This window comes from Ursus americanus, chromosome 24 (genome assembly GCF_024610735.1).
Source record: "Ursus americanus isolate L20-20 chromosome 24, mUrsAme1.1.p, whole genome shotgun sequence".
Classification (NCBI taxonomy): Eukaryota; Metazoa; Chordata; class Mammalia; order Carnivora; family Ursidae; genus Ursus; species Ursus americanus.
In genome coordinates, this window is record NC_142150.1 from 30227948 (window position 1) to 30243354 (window position 15407).

General features: G+C 35.7%; 1 protein-coding gene across 12 annotated transcripts in view; it reads right to left on the reverse strand.

Moving 5' to 3' along the window:
• The window catches only part of PHF21A (PHD finger protein 21A), a 188515-nt gene that overhangs the window by 155509 nt on the left and 17599 nt on the right, over positions 1–15407 (reverse strand). For 8 of the 12 annotated variants that reach the window (XM_045808734.2, XM_087854775.1, XM_087854779.1 and 5 more), the window contains 2 exons: positions 5098–5138; positions 3619–3730 (listed from right to left, as the gene is read on the reverse strand). The gene's annotated coding sequence lies outside the window, so the exon portion shown is untranslated. The remainder of the gene's footprint in view (positions 1–3618; positions 3731–5097; positions 5139–15407) is intronic. The other 4 variants (XM_045808738.2, XM_045808741.2, XM_045808740.2 and 1 more) reach the window with 1 other exon arrangement.

A 15407-nucleotide genomic window follows, 5' to 3' on the forward strand; every position in this document is an offset into this window, starting at 1 on the left:
TAATCTTCCTATTCGAATTTGTAACTTATATAGAGTTCAACTTGAGTTTGTTGAATTAGTTTTAATTTTTGCAAGGTTTTATCAGAAAACATGTCCAAAAATGATTCCTTATAATTTTTGTCAAATTAAGAATCACCTTGAAGTTAAAGGGGTATTTTCAACAATAAAAAGGCCATGTTTGATTTTACTGGTAGTAACATAGAACATCATAAGTCAACTCAACACATAAACTCTGGAAACAAAGAGCAGGTTAAAAACATGGAGAACTTACAATATAGAACTTACAACATACACAACAAAGGGTTAACATAATTTATACACTAGAGTGCTCACAAATTTTAAAAATATGAAAAAGCAACTCACAGAAAAGTAAGAATGACCAAAACATGAAAAACATCCATCTTCAACAGTCATAGAAATGTAAATTTTAAGAAGATAAGTTTTGTCTATCAAACTGACAAAGATCTGTAGAAATAAGAATACTTCGGGCTGTCTAGAGTTTGGGTCAGGTGGCACTTTCATAATTTGTTACTGGTTATCTCTGGGTGGTAGCACTAAGGGTTACTGACTCAATTTTTCGGAGTATTGATGTTTTGACATTTTTCCACAGAAAATATGCACTTATTTTTTTATTAAAAAAAATTAACTGAGGATGGCTAAAGCCTCAGAAAATGTGATACTCATGAAACAAAATGTTCAGGAAAAGAAAAGGTAAAACGAGGATTTAACCTGGAGGCTCTAAATGTCAAAGAGTGCCTTGCAAGATAAGAAGCCTGTAACTCAAGTTAATGAGGAACTGACAGTTTTTATTCCTTCATCAGATTGTTGTCTGCTTATTAGAGACACAGAAAGGCACAAAATTTTATTTGGCAATGACTAAATGCCAATTATTCATTTTATTTCAAAATAAAACTGAAGGGTTAAAAAAGTTAGTGACTTGTTATAGAAAAACTTATGAAGGATTAGAAGATTCCTTTTACATCCTACTTCAAAAAGTTCTCTTTCTGGATAGCAGTTTTAAGAGACTGGTTTCTACCTAAGGAACACGCTATATACATATATTTATAGCTTATAAAAACAAGGCAAGCACATGTTGAATCCTTTTAAAAAACATTTTGGGGGTTTAGACAACTTATGCAGCTGTCATATGACGACTATTTGGGGGCAGTTTACAGCATCATAAAAAAGGTTTTATTTGCTAAATTTGTAAAAAGATGATTTATCATATTTTGACCCATTTCAGTAAGTTACAACTAACAAATCAGTTGCTACAAGGTAAATATAAACAGACTCACAAAGAAGTAATAGGCACACTTTACTGAGGTACAATGCCTTTTACCACCCAGCAGTTCTAAATGCTGCCATCAGACAGGGCAATTGCCTAGCACAAAATACCAACATTTGTTATCTTCAGAACTGTACATGTCAAACTACTGGGACACCTAGCGGCTTCTCACCTTCAAATAACATAAAACCAAAAACATGAACAAATAGAAACTCCACAAACCAACAAAACAAAAATAATAAGCAAATCCCACTAAAAAAGACAGCTGTGATGTCTGGAAAGCACACTCACTATCCCCCCAAAACAAGAAAAAATGGATTCCATTTACTTGCTATGTAACCACTCTCAGCCTTAGGGTCTTTAATTTGTTTGTTTGCTTATAAATCAGAAAAATGGGAATAGTATCATCTACTCATAAAACTATTATGAGGTTTAAAAGAGATGAAGTTATACGAAAAGCCCTTTGTAAAGTATAAAGTTCTATGCTATTCTTAGCATACTTAACTCTTTTATTCATACAAACTAACTTCTTAATAAACTTCTCAACACAGTACATTGCTGAGAAGACTGTAGGCTTCCCTATTTTCACATTCTCTAAGCAAGGGGCTTCTAACTATCTTGCTGGGTAGAGTTGTGCTTAGAGATATGTAACCTCTACATCTTTCATTACAATTCTAATAACGCAATAATGCCGTACCTCTGAATTTACTGCTAAGAAACACTGCTCTGTTCCTGAATTGGTATAAACATTTTTCCCATCAAAACTCAAGTTGTCTACCAACTTTCTTTAACTAAGTCCATAAAACACTGTGCCCCCAGACTGAATTTCCTAAAAACGGACAGCTCAGTATTCTCTACACCAAATATTTACTTGGTGTAAGACTCCAGTTGTTGTTGTTTTTGTTTTTTAATAAGTAAACTCCACATCCAACGTGGGGCTCGAACTCATGACCCTGAGATCAAGTCTCATGCTCTGCTGACTGAGACAGCCAGATGCCCCAAGACTCCACTTTTGATCTATATGTTATGCAGAATACTGTTTAGAGTAGGTTTAATTTTTTTAAGAAAGCAGTAGAGGGGTGCCTGGCTGGCTCAGTTGGTAGAGCATGCAATTCCTGATCTTGGGGATATAAGTTCGAGCCCCACATTGGGTATACAGATTACTTAAAAATAAAATTAAAAAAAAAAAAGGTAGAAAATCTTGACAGATCTATGTGTCCTTACTTGTCACATGTCAAATACAAAAATACCAGGTTTCAATTTGTACAAAATTGCTAGGAGATATAATAATATCTTTAACTTTTAACTAATAGTGCTAAAAATTATCACAGATGCTAAAAATAATAAAGCTTTTTAGTAGCACTTATTGAAAACTAACATTTACTAACGTATTGAATAAAAATAACATTAAAAAAACAAATAATGTTTGTTTTCTTATTTTCATGGCGGTATTTCCTTGGTGACACTCCACACGTCGACAGAAAATGCTACTGCACAAAGAACTTGGCAATCCTGATTTCAGAGGCTACCTTCTGACACTGGCAAGGTTACTATGCTCAAGTCTTGGTATTAATAGCTGTTGACAAAAATCACCTCAGCCAGTGAGACTGGTGTTTCCTAACCATCAGATTAGATCTGCACATACACACACACAATCAGATTTATGATAATGTCTGAATGTGTTTGAATATAAAATATGTATTCCTCCTCTGTGTTTTGTTTTTTGGGGGAGGGGCCAGATCCTTATTTAGAAAAAGAAAAGGAATACCTGTATAGGTCATACCATGTGCAACACAGTGTCAAGGGATTCCCGACAGCACCCTCTTCATCATGGTCTGCTGCATTTTCTTGCATCTCTCTCTACCACCAATGTTCATTCTGACATGTAGTTTCTACCTCAGCTCCCTGGGCCCACACCCAGCTAACACACACATTCTTCTATTTCCTACCTTTCTTTACAGAAATCAAGCACGTCTACTAAAATCAGCCCAACTATACCCAACAAGAACATTGCAAGTAAATTTAAAAACTCACAGAAATTCAGAATGAAGGAGTCTGGAGAGTAGTATATAACAGTACAGTGACAATGAGGCAGAGATTTTAGAGCTGACTGCCACATTTACTAGAATGCCATTTAATGACAAAAAATCATCCAGATAAGCCTGGCCAATATCATATAAATATTTACTACACAAAGGGTAACACAAGAGGGTGTGGTGGTCTTGGCATAACCAATCAGCACTTAATAGAAGTGGAAGTTATGGGAGGATAGATTTCAGATCAATTTAAGGAAGAGCTAAGGATTAGAGCTGTACAAAAAAGGAATGGGTTACCTTATGAGGTAGTGGGCTCCCTGTCATTAGAAGTATTCAAGAATGCTGCATATCATATCCCCCTCTTGGAGATTCACAATGCACATTAGCATATTAAAGGTTCTGAGAAGTCCTGCAGTAAAGAAACCTGTTTAACTTTGTTTAACGCAGCATTTCCCAAATTATTTGACCACAGAACATTTTTCCCACCCCCACCCCACCTCAATAATATTTACTCATTTCTGTGGAACTAGAATTCCTCAGAATACATTACAGAAAATAATGAGCTACATTTTTTTTAAATGTAGTATTCAATGTGTACCTGAATAATAATCTGTCAGGGATACAGGAGAAGAAATTGCACACTGGTAAAAGGCTGGAAGAGAAAGCCCTTAAGGTCCCTTCTCTAAGATTCTGTGATTCTATCACATCTCAAAGAAAAGGGCTATAGGGTCTTGATTATTTATTTAAAAAGGTTCCATGAAAGAAAGGCAAGTAGAATAAAAAGGTAGTAAAATGCAAGGTTAACTGGTTCAAATGCCTCCCTTTCATGTTCAAAGCTCAATCCCTAAAAGATAAGAGAGACACCTCAAGGACAGTGAATTATCAAAAAGAAGCCTTAACCAAATATCTACTCCAGCCACTATATTAATTAAAATTTGAGAGAGAGAATTTAAAAAACAAAAACAAAAACAAAACTAAGTAGCCTTGTATTAGGGAACGATCCTATTCCAGCCCTCTGGTTTAATTTTTTTATCATAACACATGCTCTCCAAATAAGGTTAGTATTTGTTTGATCCTTAGTCACTAGACTGCCCCGTGCAATCTGCAATCTTGAATTACACATTCAAAAAAATGATTAAGTGTGACGATTTATAAGCTGTTAGAGTAGATACTAAAGTAGATGTTAGGAAAAAAATATGTTCGTCTATATGCCCCCACACTGCTACATTTCACTCTCTCTCTTATTTTTTCCTCTTTTAGAATTATACAAACAACACACACTAAAAATGTAATATCAGACATGAAGCCAATCCAGCATTAAATTTAAGGATATAAATGCTTAAGAGTCCCAAATTTCAAAGTCAAGGTTCCCATAGTTACATTAACCTAGCCATTCTGCACATATACTAAGGCCATCAAATTTAACAGCATATTAAGTAATACAAAACACCATAGGAACCTGAACTTTTGAAATTCCTGACTTTAGAATTTTCAGCTCTAACCACTGCATTAAGGACATTTTTGGCAAAGGGGACCTTTACATTTTAACAGGTTATCAAACATAGGAACATGCAAGCCCAGCAGTATTATTAGAAACACAAATGCATTTGAGATACAGCTACGTGAAATTAGACAAAAATTCACTTTCACTCAGTGCAAACAGTAAAGCCTCATTTCTGGGAGAGAGCTTTTTTGGGAAAAAAAAAATCACTGAACATTTGAATTATTACCCAACTAGCATCAGGCATACTACGCCTGCTTCGTGAAAGTACTTACCAATTTTGGGGAAACGGGCTCTCCTTCAGCTCTCTTGCTCCCTACAGCAGAAGAAGGGGAAAATGGAATTAGACTACAAACACAGATTTATGACATGTCATCAAAAGCTGAAGACTTAAAGATTTCTATCTGACTTTAAGAAGAAACAAAACACACAAAAATCTCCAAAACTTTAACCACCACCCCACTCCACCCCAAAAAAGGGAAAAGAGGTTGTTTTCACAGCAAGGAAAAAATTCAAAGGCAGTTAAATTTCTAATTTTCCATTTTTCACTTTTCCACAGTTTTTCCAAGACAAGGAAAAAGTAAGTAGTTGACAGTTTCCCTTTCCTAAAAGACACAAAAATAAAACGTACCTCATCTAAGTAACACACAAATACAGACTCATCCCCAACAAATGGACTTCAGTGTTCATTGCTTGATACTAACCAATTAAGGTTACATCGCTGACCCTTAGTCTGGTCTGTTTAAAAGGCCTTTTTTCAATTAATCTTGAAATGGACTTGTCTGATACAAGGCTTTAAAATTCACAGCATTTTATATGTATCATCGTAATTTCAGTTAAACTTTTCATTTACATTCTTCAAGTCTCACCACTTCAAACTGTAAGCTACATAACACAAAGGTGCCTTTCTCTCTGCCACATATTTCATCAGTGATAGAGCCGGAAAGAAAATTAGGGTTTTGGGATCTCGATCTAATGTTCCATGATGCTGTTATCAACTGCATTTTTTAAGATTCACTAAACTCCATTAAGTTGACTTCAAAGTTAGAAAACTCAAGCCAGGCTACACTGGTTTGTTTTGGGGGTTTTTGGGGTTTTGGTTTGGTTTTTTTTTTTTAAGATTTTATTTTTAAGTAATCTCTACACCCAACATGGGGCTCAAAGTCAAGACCCTGAGAGCAAGAGTCACATGCTCTACCGACTAAGCCAACCAGACACCCCCACATTGTTTATTTTTAACTCTTCCCCACCCCAAGCTTCTTTTTCACTTAAAAAACATTAGGAAACAAAAATTGAAACTCTTCTCCTCATATTTTACTATTAAATTATTTAAACTCCACATACCATGCTCTAAAATTTCCTTATGTTTTAAACATAGTATGTTTGTTGACTGATGTTACTTCAATAGTGTTCTCATTTCGAGGGATTTTTTAAAGAATCTTCATGCCATCCAGATAACAAATTTTTATTTAATCAAGTACAGTCATACCAAACATGCAGGAAAATAATTTAAAAGGGCCCCAGTTCATGCAGTCAACATTCATTTCCAAAAGAAATTCAATTTGCTGTTTTATCCTGCCTTTTCTTTAGCAGCCGTAATTCTGAAAGTTCTCAAGTCCATATAAATGGCTATTTTAATCACCAAGATTAGAGTAACTTCCAACCAAAAGAAAAATCATGCAAAGGTCTGTAGAATGATGTGGTTATTTAAAAGTGGATTCTCAGAAGGAAAAAAAAAATTGTAACTATGCGTGGTGAAGTATGTTTACTAAACTTACTGTGGTAATCATTTTGCAATACATACATATATCGAATCATCATGCTATATACCTAAAACTAATGTTATATCATAGGTCAATAATATCTTAATTTTTAAAAAGTAAATTCTTAACATTACAGATAGTACCTACAGGATTCTGCACCACTCAGTACCAGGCACATAGTAAATGTCCAGTAAATATTTGTTAAATGAATGAATTGACTAAGTGGACCCTTAACTCTGTTGATGACTTATTTTCCCTATGAGACATTTCTTGTTAGCTTTTTCATGCTGGTGATAATTCCTATGCATCAATCCCCCACAGCATTATTTGTTAAATGAATGACTTTGGATAAAATCGGTAGATGAGAGAGGAAGATACTGCCATTTTAAAATATAATGAAAAGGAAAAGACTGATGTATTGTACTAAATTAAGAACTTCTGTTCATCAAAAAAACACCGTTAAGAGAATGAAAAAAACAAGCCACAGAATTGGAGATGACAATTCCAACACATAGAATAACAATGGTTTATAACTAGAACATATGAAATATGTTGAAATTCAAAGTGATCAGGATAGAATTGGGATTTTTACTTTTACTTATATGGCATTTGAGAAAGTAGAGTCACATTAACTCTTCCGAAAAGTCATATTCAGTATGAAGACACAATGGACGTTCACCTTATCTCTAGGGCATTTTCTCCAAAAATCAATAACAGAGTTAATCCCAAATTGATAAAGAATTTTACCATGATATCATGAAACCATGATATCATAAAACTACTCATAAAACTGCTTGCAGGGGACTGTAGATATAACATAGGAAATCAAAGCCTGAGAGGTTAAGTGACTTCCTCGAAGGTCACACACCAATTGGTTGTGAAGCTGGAGAAAAGCTTACAGACCCTGAGATTCCTTTGATTGAGCTGGTCTTTCCACTAGACCGCACCGCCTCTTAACCATGTGGCAGGAGTAACACTTCTAAGAAACAAACTACAGTAAATACTGGCAAAATATTTTTGGAAAAGTCTCCATATAAAGTTTTAAAGAAAAATTACTATAAGTAAGCTATACAGGGCAGGTTTCAAAAACTTGAGATCCTTCATGCCTAAGGGATCCTCATGAATGGGCCTCAGACGAGTTTGCCAACCCTACAATACTATATGCTAAGTTCTGTATGTGTAAGAATTCTGGGAAGAGGACCCACACATTTAATAAGATTTGCAAAGAAGTTCAGATACCAAAAAAGAGTCAATTATTTTTAGACTAGTGATTTTTAAACACTGTGCATCACAACTACTAAAGTGTTTCTTCTGAAGACTATTATTAATCGACTACCATTTGAAAACTGATTTAAAAAAATATTTTATTTCTATAATTTGGTAAGAGTGAGCAAAAAAGATCTATACATAAATGTGCATTTTAACACTACCTGTATGCAAAATGTATTTAAGTCTGAAATGCAAGTTTGATTTCCTCATGTTAAGGTGACTGAAAGTCCACTTAATTTGTTTCTCACATGCTAATAGCTAAGATAATTAAAATTTTTAACCATATTTGCTGAAATTTTTCAAATATAGATTTATTCTTTAAAATGCACTCAAAACACATAAGTTGGACTAAATGAAATTATTTTTGCTTTTAGAGATAAATATTATCTTACTAACATAACTTCCCATGGTTTTTTGCAAACTGAAGATGCTTCACCTCTTCAGAACTTCACAGGTAGCTGCTTTAATTAGAGCTGGTAAAGAAGTGAATCACTCAGATTTCTAATATGATTGTAAAATTTAAAATACCACCAATAAATCAAAGGTGATTAATAACAACTTAAGTACCTTTTGTAAAATATCTAAAACCTTTGTATATGAAGAACATATATTAAATAATAAACAAATTTTGCAGAGAAAAGGTTGAACATTAGATCATATTTTAAATTAGGCTAAAATTCATCCCACTACAAATTCGAACAATTAAGTTTATAGTCTGTGCTCAATCATAAATTTTGATAAGGGACTAGAATAGCACAGATAATTGTCATTCAAAGACACTTTAAAATGTCACCTTACGCAGAAGATTCAATCTCTTCTCTTCTACTACACCAAGCCGATACACTAATTTTATATACAGTAAGTTTTACTGCTTTTTATCTGCCCTTCCTAACTTCTAACAGAAAGCATAATAAGTATGAAATAAATTTAAATGCAAATAAGTGCTCAGAAGAAAAAGCAGAATCCTGTTTAATGCGACTTAGTCCTTTACGTCCCAATATCATAATCATCCCTGTGTCCCCCATCCCTCTTAGTGTCACCCTCTCATGGACATCCCTCTAGCACCTCTTCCCTCAGTTCAAAAAGTATCAATTTTCCCCTCACTACTGGATCATTTTGTTTCTTCCATCTTTTTTTTTTTTTTTTTAAAGATTTTTTTTTAAGTAATCGCTACACCCAACACGAGGCTCAAACTCACAACCTCAAGATCTGGAGTTGCACACTCCATCGAATGGAGCCACCCAGGCACCTTGTTTCTTCCATCTTTTTAAAAAAAAAAAAAAGCCTCCTTTGATTCCCTATCCTTCTCTAGTTACTGTCCCATGTCAATGCTCCCGTTTACAGGAAAACTCCCTGAAAGAGTTAACCATCTCACTGTCCCTAGTTCCTTCTCCCCATCCTCTACTGGACTCACTCCATTGGGGCTTTGGCCTCCTTCTATTCTTAAGCTCACCAATGACCTCCCTGTTGCTAAGGCCAATAGACAAGTCTCAGCCCTCACTTCCATGTTTGATCAGTTGTATTTGACCCTGTGGATCATTCCTTCCTTCTTGAAACCCTTTCTCTCCTGACTCCCGGGACACCACCCAATCTTGATTTTCCTCCTAATCTCTCTGGCCACTGTTCTGGATTTCTTAGGCTGGTTTCTTCTCATCTCTCAAGACCTCAAAATGTTGAACTGCCCCAGGGCTCAGTTCTTAGAGCTCTTCCCATTAGGTAATCTCACCCACTCTCATAGCTATAAAAGGATCTGTACACTGGTGACTCCCAAATTTTTATCTCCAGCTCAGATCTTTCCCCTGAATTCCAAACTCATATACCCAACTGCCCACTCAACACTTGTCAAATAGGTTTCTCAAGCTCAACAAGTTCAAAAGTAAACTCTTGACTACCTATCCCCCAATCTCCTCTTCAGAGTCATCCCCACTTCAGTCGGTGGTAACTCTATCCCTTTAGGCCAAAACCTTAAAGTCATGCTTGACTCCTCTTTCCCTCTTCTTTCCACACCCTATATCTAATCCAATAGCCAACCACCTCGCCTCCACCTTCAAAATACATAGACTTTGACCACTTGTGTCAACTCCACTACAATCTCCTTGGTCCAATCCACTACCATCGTTCACTTAGATTATTATAATAGCCTCCAAACTGCCCTCCCTCCTTTCCATCTTTGTCTTGCTACAGTCTATTCTCTCCGTAGCCAGAGTACCTTTTCAAAATCCAAGACAGATCCAGTTACTCCTCTATTCAAAATCCTCCAATGGTTTCCCATCATACTCAGAAAAAAAAGCTGAAGTCCTTTAAAATGGCCCATGAGACTCTAAGTGATTTGGGCCTCTGCTCCTCTCAGACCTCATCTCCTCCCCTCTACCCATTGCTTAATCTGCTCCAGCCATATTGACCTCTTTTTTTATATTTCAAAACTCAAAACAAGTTCCCTTCTCAGCGCTCTTCTATTTGCTTTTCCCTCTGACTGGAACACTCTCTTCCATAAAATATCTTCATGGTTCACTCCCTCAAAATGTTTAGGAAATCTACAGCAGTTGCAACAGGAGAATACTAAAATAAAGACTACAATTGTCCTCAGAATTGTTCTTCTCCCCAAACTTACTGTGGGGATGTTCTTTCTTATGCCAACAATACCCTTTTTACTGTCTCTCCACCTGGCCAAATCTCAGCCAGTCATTTGGGTCCAGATAAAGATTCAGTGATAAATGGGAGACCTTCCCTAATCATCCCAACTCCCACCTCCTCCTTTCTTTGAATTCTCACATAGTTTATCATCTCTCACATTCATCCTAAAATTTAACCACATACTGTCCCACATTGTAACTTATATGTCTTATCTCCCTGACTACACACACACACACACACACACACACGAGTAGAAATGCCTTGCACAAGTAGTTCTCAAACCTGTATAAGGATAACTCTAAAACTTAAAAAAAATACAAAAATTCAGAGGACCTACCCTTAATGATTCTGAATTCATGACGTCTGATTTAGAGACCAAATATCTGTATTTTTTTAACAGCCCCCCCAAAAGATTCTGATGGATAGGGATTAGGAATCATTGCCTTACAGTCCTCTATTTCCTTCAGTACCTAGGAAAGTAGGCCTTCAAATAGCCTACAGCTAGAATGGACACCCCAGAGAACCGAATCCATTCCTTCATTCCACAGGGGAACAGCGATCCAAGAAGCCTACACGACTAGCCAAAAGCTACAAAGATAGTAAGCGGCAAAGCCCAGCCTAAAACCCAGATTTACTGCTTTCAATCTAGGAATCCTTCCGTTAGACTGTGCATAAATAAAAGTGATAAAAATCCACAATTCACAGATAGGCACAGTAAACAGTGATATTCTAACACTTGACCCATGATTGCAATGTCCAAAGCTCTAAGAAAGTGCACATTATATTTGAAAATGTGAGCAACATTAGCTGACAAAAGACTTAAGAGGCCAGAGAATAATTGTGGGAAGGCTTACAAATAAAAAAATAATTTTTACCAAGTCCTCTTGCAATATGTATAATAACTTGTAAAATCATTTATTTTATAGTTGAGAAGTATTAGGAGAAATAAACGGAAAGAAGAAATCTTGCTTCATCATGCTATAAAGTACAAAAATCCTTATTCACAAGCTTCCACAGCTCACAAAGCTGTAAATGTTTTCTGAGTCTAATCATAACGTAAACTTCTTAATTACAGATCAGGCTTAGTAAATCACCCCATATCCCATGATAACTCAAACTCTTATCTTAATAATCAGCTAACCTCAGGACCAAAACTCTTGCCATCAACAAGAAAAAGACAACTCAGGTATCTACAAAGCATTACAAAAGAGTTTGGGTTTATCCTGGCGTATAGGGATTTAAGCAAGTGTCTCCTATTAACACTAATGGGAGTTCTGGGTGTAAACCATAAGCACCAAGGAGGAGAATCAATGCCCAGCACTGTATCTGCGAAAACCCTTTCTACTGCACTAACTGCAACTACTGGGACTTGTTCTCTCAGAAATGGGATAATAGACCCAAATTCCTATGTCTCTAAAGCACAAAGATAATTCAAATAAAAGTCACTAAGGAAGGTCACCGGTAAACACCCGATTTTAAAAATATACAAGAAAAAGCTAAGCTAAAACAAATGACACACTGAGGAAATTTTGTAAAATAGCACCAACCACTACGCACAAGGAAACTAGTGAATTGCTGGAGATAAAATACCTCACACAAAAATTCAACAAGATTAAGTGAATCAAATTTTTAAAAATTAGAGCACAATAAACCCAAGGATAGCCCAAAGCTTGTCCAAAGAAACACACACACACACACACACACACACACACAAAACAAAACAAAAACTCCTCCCCTGATGGAGCCCTAAGTACACTACAACCCTTGCTTTTAAAACACAGAAGAAAACTCCTGCTGCACTGATAGCCAGGAATAATCACAGAGTACTTCCAGACAAACGGATAACAATCACAAGCTGCCAAGGACGACCAAAACTAACTAAATAAAAATTATAGCACCTTATTGTGTTCCATACTGCCTCACTTCTCAATATAGCACTGCTGCACTCACCAGGCTGGAAAATGAGCAGGTGCCTTTCAGGCTATAGAAAAATTAGTGAGACACACACACACACACACACACACACCCATCACAAACACAAACACAAAGGGAATGATATTCTTTCACTTCAAGGGGCTTAAGAAATGCAAGGCTTTGCTGTAGGCCTAGAAAACTAAGAGTAGGCCTTACCGAAGAAATGAGGAAAAAGCCAAGGTTTACTCCAAATCCACATTCAAAGACTAGAAGAATTAACATTTATTTCAATTAAAATGCTTTGGCAACAATTCTTTTTAAAAAAAAAAAAAAGAAAGAGAAATTAAGATTTCCCCCGTTTCTAACCCCAAGAGAAAATTAGAATCTCTTCTCTCTACACTGGTTTAGCTCCACAACACTAAATAAAGAAGAACCCTGACTTAAGGCCTGGAAACTAAACATGGTTCCGTAACATTCACAGTAAAAACAAAACACAAAACTATGTAGTCCAACATATTGATTTTTTATCATTGCTGCTATCATTAATGAACATTTAGCTTTGTATCTGTACTTTGAAATGTCAACGAGAAATTGAAAAAGCTACAATATGCTGGGGATTTTAACTTTTGAAACAAAAACCACAAAGAAACACGAGTCTGAAGCATAAAGCCTCAATCATGCTGATAAGTAAGTGGTCCTAAAAGTTGAAAGTGAAAGCAATATACACCAAAAAAAAAAAAAAAAAGAAGAAGAAGAAGAAGTTTGCTTGATATTAATGCTAGCCTTTAAAACCAAAAATATGTTCTGTTACAGAAGACTGAAATCAGGGCTTCCATTAACCTTGTTAAAAAAAAAAAAAATCCCATGAGCATGGATTTTTTTCCTAAGTCTCTTCATCAGAGCAGCATGGGGTCCCATTAGGCACCCTATTTTACTTCCACCTTATAAATAACGTTAGCTATTCGCTATTTCCATGGAAACCAAGTACAGAGAAACCCACTTAAATGAATACCGGTTAAAGGAATAAGTTTTATTTTAGAAAGATTTTGCTGCTCTAGATGAACTCTACTGGGGAATACTACAAAGTCATCTTAAGTATAATTTTTTAGAATATATCTTTGGTGTATGGGAAGCTTATTAGCGGTCCTGTTAAACAAGTACACTCCTTGCACTAAACTAAATATGCCAAACAGCATCATAACATTAAAGACACCTTTTCAATGCACTTCATGGGGGTTTAGATGCACAACACCCAATGACTATGCTTCCTCATGCATTAGGGTGGAATAATTACCCCTATGGGTCTAATTTAAACTAATAAAAGCAAGGAAATTCAGAGATAAGGCTACCATCACCTTGTAGTGACTAGAAATGAACAGGCCCTACAACTGCAGGCACATACACGACTTACTACTCCTCCAAAGAGGAGTGAACAGCGAAGCAAATAACTTAAGTTCCTAATCACTGTTATCACATCCAGGGATAGCAGATAGTCAAAATTCCCTCCTGAACAAACTACTTTACAAGTTATAACATGTATTCCTTAGTCAACTGGTATATGCACATAGGTGAAACAGAAATAGAACATTCAAAGGAGAAAATGCAGAACGAGATTTAAGAATTTCCAATTTTAAGTTGCCCTTACAGACTCTAGAAAAGACCATTACTGGTGGCTCATACAGAAGTTGCTGATAGGCAAGTGTACATAAAATAAAATGCAACTAAGAAGGATAGTAAATTCAAAAAACTAATAATCGTAAGTTTCTGAAGACAGAAGGGGTAAGAAAACAAAAAACTTTCCAGCAGACGTGGTTCTCCATTAAGTTAGTAGTGGCTCAGACACCGTCAATAAGTTAAAAGACAAACGAAAGCAGTATTATCCTAAAGGGTGATCACCAGGATTAAATTTACAATGTATTAAAAGAGTTAACATTCTCACACTTGTTGTTTTCCTTTGAGTGTATCAACTGATCTATTTGTACTGCATGTTTTAAAAACATAAAAGTACTTTCTTGTATGTTTCACGCACTGTAAACATTGGCAAAATGGTAACTTGAAGTTGGGTTAAGAGGGATGTGGCGTTTGCTAATATTATTCATTCTGCTTTTGCATATGTTTTTAAATTTCCATAAAAAGAAGTTTTTAAAAATCCTATAAAGTTAAAATTCTTGTCTCAAATATGTTTTTCAGTAAAATGTATAATTATATAATAAATGAAATGCCTTGTGTAGATCTTAGAAGCTACTGAATTTAAATCCAATACAGTCATTAATTTAACATTAAACCACAACTAATTCCCAAGTTTTACTTTGCTTACCAAAACAAATCAGTTAACAGTTCAAACCCACTAGGAGAAATCTGGAAAGGAAAAGATCTGCTAATTTGTAACTACCAATTAATGAAATGCAATCAATGCCTAAAAAGAAGGCATTACAGCAGTATTTTGCATTTTACAAACTAAAGAAAGAAATTCTGCTAGTCTTCCCTATTACTAAATCAGAATACTTTTAGAATCAGCAACACCAGAATTTCCAACTCCTTTTCTAGTTAGGTCCACAGGAGTACAGAGAACCATCTAACCAATGAATGCTTCCTATTTCCCTTATTTTAGTATAAGTAACAAGGCTCCCCTTTCCCCACTATGCCCCCACCTCACACCCTACCAGAAAATACAGCAATTTCTGAGGTAAAAAGGTCTTTTTCTGTTCTCTTCCTTAATCCAGATATAAAATGTTTCACAAATCCTCAGTTACTTTGCAAGTGATTTTAAGCTATCTATTATCCAACGCCTGGCTGAGGGCCCAAAACAAGGAGATCCACAAACTGTTAAAGCCTTAAGGTCTTGATAATAGCTCTGTTTAAAAACTAATAATTACAATAGTGTTTTGTTTTTAAGAGAGATAGAATAAGACGGTGGTGGCTTTAGAGGGAGTGACGCACAGCAGACGGGACAGCATCCACAGAGAAGAGATGGCAAAGAGATAGTAAAGGACAGGGGAGAGGAA